This window comes from Rutilus rutilus (assembly GCF_951802725.1).
Source record: "Rutilus rutilus genome assembly, chromosome: 2".
Lineage (NCBI taxonomy): Eukaryota > Metazoa > Chordata > Actinopteri > Cypriniformes > Leuciscidae > Rutilus > Rutilus rutilus.
Window position 1 is genome coordinate 61,272,234 of NC_140210.1, and position 13,227 is coordinate 61,285,460.

Sequence of the window (13,227 nt, forward strand, 5' to 3'; positions counted from 1 at the left end):
ATTTAAGGAAAATGGAGTTACATTTAAAATAAAATAAAAATAATATTTTGTTTTCATAAAGTCATAGTCTATAGGCCTGTATAAAAGGAATAAATATGCTAAATATATTTGACTTAAATACTTATTAAAACTCAGTATTGGCTCCGATACTGCCATTCTTTGCCGGATCGGGTATCGGTCAGACAAGATCCAAATCCAGTATTGTGCGCATGGGCATAATTTCATGTCCCCCCCACTTTTTGAAATCCTGTTCGTGTGCCCCCCACTTTCAAATTAGTTTGATTTTTTAACCGCACGCCGTCATCGCCACAGAGGAGCAGGGCCGAGCAGCACACGGAGCACCTGCCTGTGTGTCAGCCGCGTCCAGGAACGTCGCTTGCACACACTAAAAATACCTCACTGAAAGTTATAATGAGTAGGTATCGCGCTGTCTGTGAATGCCCTGACGCACACACTCACACACACGACGCACAGAAAGACTCGCGCCACTATCGAGCGCACAGACAGCGCGCCAGGATCAGTTTTGCTGGGCAGTTCTCTTTCGCGCTTGAACAAACAATAACACGCACATTTATGCCAAAATGTCCGTTTTGTCGAGTATCCTCATAACAGAAAAGCAGTCTTAAATTAGTAAAATAAAGTCTTAAATGAACAAGAGTAAATGAGACTATGAGACGCTGAAATCCTGTCAGCAGCGGCAGATCTTAAAGTGACAGCAGCCACTAATTCTGTCTGTCAGTAAAGTTAACCAAAGAACAAAGGGAACAGAGAAAATCACTCACTGCTCTTGACTAAAGAACGTTTGCAGCTTTAATAAGGATTAATCTAATTTAATTCATAATTTATGCAGTGCGGACTGTATGATAACCTAATTCAATTACTGTATACTGTATATTTCATACCTGTTAGACAGGAAGGGCACATGAAAATATTACATTTATTTCTGGGTTTATGTGAGGATAGTTTTAAGTTCACTTACATTAAAAGTTGTTATAATTTTCAAAAGTAAAAAATCATTTTCATGCAGACATCAGTAGCTACAGTGATACTGGCCTTCATTCATAAAAAAATGGCATTAAACAATTATTTAAAATATATTGTCTTTATGTTGTTTCCATATTACAGTGGAAATTGAGTCACACATTATTTAAATTTTATTTGCACACAAAACATTAATGGTGAACATTTTTTACTTTATAAAATGATTCTCTCAAGTCTTGGCAATTGGCCCCTATTAAACAATAAAGAAAGTAAGATGTATTTTTATAGGAACTAAAATAGCCTATAGCTATGTATGTTTGTTAGTGGTTGACCGATATTGGTTTTTTGATGGCCGATGCCGATATCTTAGAGAGCAGGGTGGCCGATGGCCGATATAAAGCCGATATTTTTATATATATTTATTTTAATCAATATTTAATAAATTATAAATAAATTATAAAACAAATTTTTTAAATAAACATGCTTTTATACTTTTTTTGCAATTTTTGCAATCCTATTACAGTATTTTTCACAAAGTAATTGTTTAGAAATATATGAATATGTGAATAAAAATAAAGTAAACACTGTAACATTGCACTCAGTAATCTGGTAATTTCGTGCTGGTAATCATATTTTTTCAAATAAAGACAAGGTAACGCTAATTTTACATAGGCTACAGCACAGTGAAAATGATATGAATATGACACAGTTGGCAAATGGATATATCACAGATATGAATATGACACAGTTGGCAACTGGTTATATATCAGCATATTTTAAAATGAAGGATTTAAAGTTTTTCGATCGCGTCTCCTGTGCATAGATACAGTACACTATGTCTCCTGTGAAGCTAATCTTCTGTTCGCATTCACTCACTTCGCACGGATCGACCGTCACTCGCAGACAGTAATGCACACTTCACAAGATATCACAACTGGATTCGATTAAATCTGCAAGGTTTGTGAAATTAAATGTTTATTAGATATTCAGAGATTTGTTTAAATGACGTAGATGCGCATTTGCTGACTGTTGACGGCAAATGAGAAAGTAGTTTAGAATATATATATTCTACCAAATTGGTTCACAGTTAGAAGCATCTCATTTTTTTTTTTTTTTCACAAATTGTGCTTGCAAATGGTATAATATCCAAGGAAAACATGTAGTGATTGTGCAGTTAATTCTCATACTGTATTTTCAGTTTTGAATTTTTTTTTTTTTAAAGTTTTATATAAAAATAAAACACAATAAAAATTATTTAAAGAAAAGGCTTATGTTTACATCTACCTTGTAAATATATTTTTTTATTAAAAAGGTTACAATTACAACAACAATTCAAGTGTAATCTTTCTTTGTAAAAACTAAAGTATACATTTTATCATACATATTTCAAAGTTAAGGATTCATTACTTTGAATATAGCCTAGGCTACATTGGAACAAACACTATAACATATTATTTGATGACTTTATTTTTTAACAAAACATACTATATTTAACATATGAGCAAAAATTGGCAAACAAAAGCTTATTTGAGGTGGCAGATATTTTACAGTAAAAATGTATAATCTATCCAAAACAAGTCAACGAAATGTTGTCTTTCATATGTCTGTAACATAGGGCTTTTCGTTTTTATTATTAGGAATATAAATGTTAATTTGCAGTTTAATACGTTGCTTATACAAATACATTTTATTTCAACGTATTTCAGTCGATTTTTACTCATCTCAGTATAGCAATACAGTTTGCTAAAACATCATCATTCATTCACACACAGAAACGCGATTCAAATTTAAACTGTCTTTTTGCGAGTTGTGGTAAACAGCGCGCATCTCTGCCGTTCATTCATTCACACACAGAAACGCGATTCACTTGAGAATGAAAAAAATTTACAACAGTATTCCTCAGCTCAGTCGGATCCGTTGCTCCTCGAAATACCAGCACTTCTGAGGTACATTTTCCATTATTATTATTACGATAGTATTATTCCTCACAGCACTGCGAGACGGTGTAAACAAGTACAATGATCTGATTAAACTTGATGTGTTTTCTCGAGCTGATATGGGGGCGTTCACAGTTTGCATGGATTGCCTCCGTCATTTGCGTTTGAATAGCGCGCGCTCAACGTGGGCGGGGTCCGATTAAAAATAATGAGCTGAAATGAGAACGACTGACATCCTTCTCTTTTTATACATATTACATAAACTGAGAATATTTGTTTTTTATATAAATTACTTTGTTTAAAAGAAGAGAATTCAAGATTCATGCCTGTGTGTCTGTATGCCTGTTTGACTGAGTATTCGCTGAGTTATTCATTTTCGGACGCGTTTCAGAATGGACTACACTGACAGAGAGCAGAACTCGCATCATGTTTATTTTTCTTTATTTGGCAAAAAGCACAACACTTTGTTTTTATTGTGAGTATGCACAAAAATAATACACACTTAACAGGATCGATTGATGTATAACACAAGTATGTAAAATCAAAATCAACAGAGTATTTATAGTCTCCTTTGCACTGATAAGGAAAAAAGCGAGCAGATCATGCCGGCGTGATTGCCGACCTCAGAGGGTTAACCCTCTGGGTTCTGAGCTGTTTTCTGGGCCCTGGAGGTGTTCTGACATGCTCTGACATTTGTGGTTATTTCTGTTACTTTTGACATTTTCATGGCTAAAGTCTAATTACACTGTATTCAGCACAAACTCTGCTACAATAATATATCAGCAGCATGTGTGTAAAAGTTTGTCGTTTTGAGATAATGACATTTATGCGTGGTTTGTGAAAATACAAAAAAAAAATTCTCACTGAAATAAGGTCATGAAACCCATACTGATTATTTCTTCACAAGACTTTTGAAAATTATATGACGTAGCCTAGAATATTTGCTCTAAAACGATGTGAAAATCACCCTGACTGCTCATTCAGATAAGACAATATATTGATTTAAATTTTTTACGACGTGTTTTGTGTGATAAAGCTTTATGCGGGAGGGGCAGATCACTTCATTAATATGTAAGCTTTTCACACCTGAGAAAGACAAAGACACTCCCTAATGGCCCTATTAGGAGCTTATCAGGGCCCATCATTCTGAGCAACCTTGCACAAAGAATGAGGAGATTTAAAAAAGAATGGCTTTTAGATTGTTTGGATTTATTTACAACACAACATAATCCAAAGATACACAACAAATGACAAAAAAGCACTCATTGAAAACAATGATCCAAAGACAGAGACATTTGTGCCATTCCTAAAAACATTGTACATACCTTTCATTTCCAAGGTGTTTGATTTTCACTTTACCATGTTCATATACAGAGACTCATGTGAAAGTTGAAGTAAGCAGGACTCAGTGGCATCTGGGCCCTGAAAGAAAAAAAAAGTGAACATACTGATATCAAGAGAAAGGCCTGCACGATTTTGGGAATACATTTTAGATTTTTCTGGTTAAAATTGCTTTTTAAAATTCACAGAATACACACACACACACACACACACACACACACATGTTTCCAACAATATATACCGTATTGTCCGCACTATAAGGCGCACCGGATTATAAGGCGCACCTTCAATGAATGGCCTATTTTAGAACTGTTTTCATATATAGGGCGCACCGGATTATAAGGCGCATAGAATAGAAGATACTGCAGTCAAACGTTTGACTGGGTTTGTGTTATGCAGTGGTCACCAACCTTTTCAAGCCTAAGATCACATCCAAAGTCCAAATGTAAACCAAGATACCTTGTTTATACTCGACGCGTCCGCATGAGCGCGAAGGTAATAAAAAAAATAATATCCGTCTGCTCGGGCAGATTTGGCTTAACAGCGCGCGCGCCTCTGAATCCGAAGATGCATGACTTTGAGCCGAATCTGCCCGAGCAGACGGATATTAGTAGTACATCTCATCACACCGGCACCCAGTTTGCGCGTCTAAATCAGTTATATGGTCTGGTGTTCAGTCTAAAACAAAACAGTTGCGTCAAGTATAAATGCCTCATCTGTTTGGGGAGTTGCGCGCGCAGTCAGCGGAGGCTCGCGCTCCGGTGTCAGGCGAAAGTATAAACAAGGTTTAAGTCAGCGGTTGTTTAACAGACGTTAACATAAGGCGCCAGATCCATATATAAGGCGCTCCGGATTATAAGGCGCACTGTCGTTTTTTGAAAAAATTAAAGGCTTTTAAGTGCGCCTTATAGTGCGGAAAATACGGTAATATAATGAACACCAGGTTTGTTGTGCCTTGTAGGTATAGGCTATGTGCAGTGCTGCATAAAATAATAACAATAACCTATAGCAGCCTATAAATCTTCCAAAAGATTTCAGTAACAACTAAGCTAGAGAAAAATATATTGATTATCATGTTACTTCAAATGTTTCCATTCGTTATGATGATATGAAATGAGATAATAGTAAAAACATGAAGCCGTTTGGTGCGAAACGCGATCGCGATCCAAAATATGATACATTCAAACGCGATCGATATAAAACATTATGGTTACCATATACATATCTACGTTTGAGCAGATATCCACAAACACAGTAACAGTAAACACGGGTCTAAATATTATAATATTCACCATATATCTAGCAACAGTTCAACTGCAATGTGAAATTTATGCAACAATAACAAACTAATATGTAAGAATTTCTTACCTTACATCTTTCTTGTCTTCAAATCGCGTTCTTCTTCTTCTGAGGTAAATCCAATGTAAGCTCACGGCGTGTCTTTCAAACTCGACGAAAAGCAGAGACTTGTGAAGTGTTTTGGTGTTTTGTTTTTGAGGTAACAAGCGCGTTCGCGTTCCATGTGGAGATTTGCATGTGAATATCTTTTGCGCGAGTGGGCGTGTTCGAATTAAAAATAATTAGGGAGCGTTTGAGAAGCTGGGCATCTTGTTGGTTTTATACAAATTACTTAAACAGAGAATATTTGTTTTCAGTTTGAATCCGATCATTTAAAAGTACACACTTAAATGTTTATAAAGGTATATGGCTCATAAATGTGTGACAAGTATTCGCTGACTTTTGTTTCAGTTTATAGACGTGCTCAAGAAAAAAAAGTTCACCGCGACGGAGAGGCAGAACGCACACCCTGTTTATTTTCTTTATTTTACAAAAGCACAATGTTTTGATTTGATTGTAAGTGGACACATACAAAAGTAAAAATATCACAGATTCTTTTTTTATATTTCTTTTTTCTGTATGACCATAAATGATGGAGTAATTTAAGTTTATAGTGCTACAATGTGAAGAAAATCCAGCAAAACGCGCCGGTGCGTTTGCCGACCTCAGAGGGTTAATACAATCAAACTATACTCCACAGTGATGAATCCAAAAAACAAGCTATAAATTGCATTGGTATAGCAATTAGGGATCGACCGATATGGATTTTTTAGTGCCGATGCCGATACCGATTTTTTTTCATCAGCCTTAGCCGATGACCGATACGGGTTGCCGATTTTCTTGGGCCGATATTTGGAGCCGATACTGCTTTTGCTCACTCAGTTTACATCATAAAAATGACACGTATATAATATATAATGATAACAACTGTTACAAGTCTCAATTAAGAAAGGAACATTTATTGAACTTAAAAAAAAAAACAATATTTGACAAATATTAAAAACATGTGAGGTAGAACAGAAAAAAAGTTCAGTGCTGAAAATACTGAAAATAAATATTTAAGCATAATTCAAATTCTGAAAATAAATTCTGAAAATAAATATTTAAGCATAATAAAATAATTTGACTGGAACATGTTATTCTGTGTAGTTGCCTGATCTATGTAACCGTGATCTCCATTTTAAACAAAACAAAAACGATTTTAAACCAAATAGATTCTAAGTTTATTATGAATTAGGGATCGCGTCTAAAACGTGTGGAAAGCACGGCCGCGCCGCTTCTACAAGCGCTTGCGTCTGTTGTTGCTATGCAAACATGAACTGCTCTCTCCATGATGACGAGGAAGTAAGGATTAATTTATTTCCAGCCCTTTACGACTACATATATTTATGGAGATGAGAAATAAAAACCCGCCCTGTCCAGCTATGATCCGCTGTTCGGCCGAGCTTTCGATGTTGTCATGGAAAGGTCAGTTGTTTTTTGTCACATGACCTGCGTGCGCTTGCGGCATTCTGAAACGTTTAGATGTTTTCATCTCACCACGGCATAGGAGCGCATGGACAAACCGTTTATACTGTCTATGGGACAAACCGTTTATATACTGTCTATGGAACAAACGAGCGCGCTGCATCGCGTGCGTGTCACAACCGCTTCGCTTCTTTTACGAGCACACGTACAAACGTCAGCCAGGTGGTCGCTGAATAAAACTCCCACAAATATCACGGAATCACCGAACGACGTCTGCATTATTTAATCCTATGACCAGTGTTTGTAACAGCTGCCATATGCATATGGATAGCCTCAAACTTAGCTATTTGCAGCTCCCTAAATACAATGACAAGCAGTTTTATGGATGAGGCATTCGCGTTTTCCATTTGGACCCACAAACTTGCTTAGCTATAGTTGCACGCACATATATAGAGCAACGTGTTTCCACTTTCAAACTGTATTTCAGCTAAGTCAAACAGTTAAAAAGATGCTTTGAAATTTTAAAACTAACCTTTGTCTAGAAGAGGTTTCCAGCACTCTGCTAGTGTGGGAGGGGCAGTGCATGGGCTGCACGTGAACTGCAGCGTCTCCAGCAAAACAGAGCTGCCTGCAGATGCCTGTCTGTAATTAATGCCGGGAAAAAAACTATCGGCGAACGCAGCAGCCGCGTATCGGCCGATGCCGATACACGTCAAACCCGCAAATATCGGCCCGATTTATCGGCCGACCGATATATCGGTCGATCACTAATAGCAATACCAATGTTTCTCACAGGAGTTGTGGTAAATCTGTGGTGGGGGACCTCAGGCCTTCTTGGGGCGTTGGGGGGCATGCCACCCTTCTTCTGCCAAGAAGCTGCTTACATTAACCTTACTTTCGAAAAATAAATAAATACAATCATGATGTTTCATGAAAAATTATGTTAGAATTGTAGGCCTAAAATACCTTGGTATCAGCTTGTTTTCATCAATGGTATAATTAATACAATTACAATTAATTTGTTTTTCGTGATTAATTTGTGTTCATAATCAGTAAAAAAAAAATCTTCTAACAAGAATAAACACATATGAACAATTAAATTATTATTGTATTATTAATTATTTTTATATCTTGAAACTATCCAAGCAGCGTTTCGCGCTCGGATGTGACGGCGGAATGAATACATTACCAAAATGTGATATATATTTAAATTATCCATCAAATTGTCATTTTCTCCTTACTGTCTTGCGAGTTAACAATAATGCCTGACCAGTAAATTGCTTGGTGAACAAAGAAAACATTTTGGCATTAGGGATTGGAATTAGTTCATGCCTAAAAATGTTGAAGTTTTACCTTATAAATAGAATTTAGTTTAATTAATTTTAAAATTCGTCGCTGGAGTGAATGGGAATATGATTTAGTGAAAATATTTAAAAAAAATATAAGTGTTTCTTAAAGCTGCAGTAGGGAGTTTTTAGAAAACGTTGACTTAGCCTGAAAATTTGAACAAGCACAACTTACAGGTCACTCCCTCTTGCTCTCTGCTGCGCTACAGCCCTCCCTCCACAGCTCCTCCCCCACAACGGAGCCTGCCGTGAACGCGCAGGCTAGTAAGCAGGGCCACCGATGACGGCGGATAAACAGTTATGGCACATTCACTGGTAGGGACGAAACATCAACAATATGCTTTACATTGACTATGGCCGCTAAAACAATGACTAAAAGCCGCTCCGATGTTTACCCTCGTTTTATTTCTGGCTTTGTCTTTATGTTTATCGTCATCAGTCTTTTTCCGTTTACCCGTCTTTGTTGTATGAGCAGGTGCCACTCGAGAAATTGACCGTTTTGGTTGTTTGTCCGACATTAGCACAGCTGCGGCACACCAGCAATATTGATTTTGAACTACAGTACGCGCTGTGCAAGAGAGGGGTGCTATCAGCGCGTACACAAGCTTGATTGACACTGTTAAGACATTCCTCCTGGCTCTGATTGGTTGTTTCTGACCGGGAGCGGTGTGTTTCTGCAAATGGCAATAGGACCACTGGGAGGAGCCAGAGGAGCTTGATTTTTTTCACAGACTATCTGTCTCATATTCTACTGTCAGGAATTAATGACAGTTTTAACAAATATGTAAAAAATACATTTTTACAAAAGTTACCAACTGCAGCTTTAAGTCAATACTTTTTAATGGCTTGTCAACTTTCCATTCTTCCTCTGCGTGATTCTAGTCAGCGCTGGATTCTAGCCACCACCGGATTGTTGTCAGCGTCAAACACATTTTTGAGCTTGTGAATGCTGATTCTTGTCAGCGCTGGATTCTAGTCAGTGCTTGAGCGCTGGTCTATGACTGGAAAAATAGAGTCATTGCAAAAGTAACGATACATAGCTTAGGCTACATGACGCATTAAACTGGAATTTTAGGCATTCTAAATTTAGAATGTAATTATTTTGCAAGTAAACATGTTTAATCTTGTCTTGCCTGGATCTTTGGCAGGGGCGCGGGAAACTTTTGAATAAGAAATAATGTCAAGTTGTCAAAATACAACGCGTCAAAACTCCGCGAATCACAGCAAGCGTATTGGTGAGAACACTCATTTAAACAGCATACTTGCAGGATGTTTCAATGGTACAAAGACCTCTTATATGTCATGACCTCTTAAAAAATGATTCCTTTATGAGAGAGAAAAGATTTAGCCTACTTCTAAACTGTGAGATGGATAATAAAGAACTACCTCTGAAAACACTGCAGTAAAGTAAAACTACATCTAAGCATATTTGTAGTCTGATGTAGAATGACTTCAGTACAGATGCATTTCAGTCTAATCACCTTCCCAAACTTTAACTGCGGGTCACTACAGTACAAATATAGTTCAGTGTGGTTTATTTCCAGATCAGAGTTCATTGCAATGCAAGTTAACCTCTGTTTTAAACTTGCATTTCAGCAAAAGGAACTAGATTGCATTTAGTGTGCACAAACTGTTTTGTGGCAGGTCTCATATTGCATTGAACTGTAGTTGTTGCCATGACAACATTGTGTTTGTTTCTGTTACCATTTTTCGCCACCGCTGCTGGCACAACAAAAGAAATCATATTTGGAGGCAAGGAATTGAACACTCCTTTTACAGCTTTGTTTTTGTAGACAAACCCACGCCTCGAAGAGTGGATGACTTGTTTACTCGGTTTTAGGCTGCGACCACATTAATCTGTATACATTTCAAAACAAATGTTTCTACTCCACACTGAGACAGTGTTTTTGTTCAGCAAAAACAGCTTTTTGAAGATTCTCTTCCAAGTGTTGCTCTTCCATGCTCTTTCATGTTGAAAAATATCTTGTAGGGCAGGAAATATGGTAATAATTTGCATTTTGATCTGGCACCATATTATTGAGCTTTTATGTCGTTTTATGCTGGTGCTGTAAAAGGTTTAAGCATTTTTAGATGATTTAGTGTAGACAGACAATTTTTGGAAACCGCTAGTGTGGACTGAAGAGCATTTTGAAATGTAAATGCTATTTTTAAATTATGGCTTTTTATATTTGACCACTGTAGGAGCTAAAATAGGATTACTTTATGAATGTTATATTTCAGTATCTCAAATAATGTTACTCTGACTTGACCCCATCTAGGGGTTGAGACTTGAGGCCTCGGGGGATGATGGACCTGTGACTTCACCTGGGGATGTGGCCAGAGGTGTGGCCCCAACTCCATGTGAAACAGATTCATTCTACATTATATCTTGGCAATCCTTTATCTACTTGTTTTTTGTTCTTTTTCTTTTTTCTTTTTTTTCTTATTTGTTATACTACTTCAATAACTTTGGAATAAGGCAAGGCAAGGCAAGTTTATTTATATAGCACATTTCATACACAATGGCAATTCAAAGTGCTTTACATAGAAGAAATTAAAATAATAAAAAGAAATAAGAATAATTAAAACAGTTTAGAAAAATAAAAAATAAAATACAGTACAAACAGTCGGACGAACAGTGGCACAGTGCTCATTCAGTAAATGCATAGTTAAACAGATGTGTTTTGAGTCTGGATTTGAATGTGACTACTGTAGGAGCACATCTGATCTCCTCTGGAAGCTGTTCCAGCATAATAGCTAAAAGCGGACTCGCCATGCTTAGAGTGAACCCTTGGTATTTCTAGCTGATATGATCCTAATGATCTGAGTGATCTGTTGGGTTTATATTCAGTGAGCATGTCTGCAATGTATTGAGGTCCTAGGCCATTGAATGATTTATATACCAGTAATAATACTTTAAAATCAATCCTAAATTTAACTGGGAGCCAGTGTAAAGACCTGAGGACTGGTGTGATATGTTCATATTTTCTGGTTCTGCTCAGAATCCTGGCGGCAGCGTTCTGTATGAGCTGCAACTGTCTTATGGTCTTTTTGGGAAGGCCAGTGAGGAGTCCATTACAATAATCCACCCTGCTGGTGATGAAAGCATGCACAAGTTTCTCTAAGTCTTGTCTGGAAACAAAGCATCTAATTCTTGCAATATTTTTCAGATGATAGTATGCTGATTTAGTTATTGCTTTGACATGACTACTGAAACTAAGCTCTGACTCTAGTGTCACACCAAGATTCCTGACTTGATGTTTAGTTGTTTGACCCCTAGAGTGAAGGTATGCGTTCACCTTGAGAACTTCATCTTTGTTTCCAAACGCAATGACTTCAGTTTTGTCTTTGTTTAACTGAAGAAAGTTTTGACACATCCAACTGTTGACTTCATCAATGCATTGGCACAGGGAGTCAATGGGGCTATAATCGTTGGGCGATAGGGCTAAGTAGAGCTGTGTGTCGTCTGCATAGCTGTGGTAAGCAATTTGGTTCTTTCTCATTATTTGGCTCATTGGGAGCATATACAGGTTGAACAGGAGTGGCGCAAGAATTGAGCCTTGAGGGACTCCGCATGTCATGGATGTCCACTCAGACTTATGGTCTCCTATACTCACATAATAACCTCTCCCATCTAAGTATGACCTGAACCATTTTAGGACTATCCCAGAAATCCCCACCCAGTTTTCCAGCCTGTCCAGAAGTATGTTGTGATCGACAGTGTCAAATGCAGCACTGAGGTCGAGTAGTACCAGCACTGATAATTTGCCTGAATCAGTATTTAAGCGAATATCGTTTATTATCTTTATGAGCGCTGTCTCTGTGCTGTGGTGCGGTCGGAAACCAGATTGAAAATTGTCAAAGTATCCATTCGAGCTCAAGAATTTGTTCAGCTGATTGAAGACAACTTTTTCAATGATCTTGCCTATGAAAGGAAGATTTGAGATTGGCCTATAGTTGCTTAATATGGTCCTATCCAGATTGCTCTTTTTCAGGAGGGGCTTGACAACTGCAGTTTTCAGGGAGTTTGGAAAACTCCCAGAGAGAAGTGAGGCATTTACCACTTCTAGAAGATCTGCTTCTAGACTGTTTAACACACTTTTGAAAAATGATGTGGGAAGTGTGTCAAGAGCGCAGGTTGATGTTTTAAGGTGCTGTACGGTTTCTTCCTAAATTTTGCCATCAATTTCTTTGAAGTCAGACATAGTAACTACTTTCTCAGGTGGTTTGATCTGTCTGACCCCAGTGCAACTCAAGGATGTGCTGATCACCTTTCTGATATTATTGATTTTCTCAGAGAAGAAAGAAGCAAACTCACTGCACTTGCTGTCTGAGAGCATTTCACTGGGAATCTGGCTTGGGGGGTTTGTCTGTCTCTCTACAGTAGCAAAAAGAGTGCGTGTGTTGTTTAAATTGCTGTTTATAATATTTGAGAAGAAAGTCTGTCTAGCTTTGCTTAGTTCCATATTGAAAGCATGAAGGCTGTCTTTGTAGATGTTATAATGGACTACAAGTTTTGTCTTCCGCCACATGCGCTCTGCTTTTCTGCATTGTCTTTTCATATTTTGCACTGCTGTTGAGTTTCTCCAAGGTGCTTTTTGTCTGCCACTCTTCTTCCTGACTTTAACAGGAGCAATATCATCAATTACACCTTTAACTTTTGAGTTAAAAGAATCAAGGAGAAAATCAACAGAGTCTGCAGATATGCTTGGTGTTAAAGATATAGCCTTCATAAATAGTACACTAGTGAGTAGTACTTATCCTGCACCATGTGTCAAAATGATTGATGACTTCCGGTCCCGCCCCCTAGATAAGAC

The 13,227-nt window shown here is 37.4% G+C and overlaps 2 protein-coding genes across 3 annotated transcripts in view; both read left to right on the forward strand.

Moving 5' to 3' along the window:
• Positions 1-13,227, forward strand: part of LOC311286236 (NACHT, LRR and PYD domains-containing protein 1 homolog) — a 194,603-nt gene that overhangs the window by 66,477 nt on the left and 114,899 nt on the right. The gene's annotated exons all lie outside the window — the stretch shown is intronic.
• LOC311286232 (NACHT, LRR and PYD domains-containing protein 3-like) overlaps positions 1-13,227 on the forward strand; it is a 61,211-nt gene that overhangs the window by 4,119 nt on the left and 43,865 nt on the right. The gene's annotated exons all lie outside the window — the stretch shown is intronic.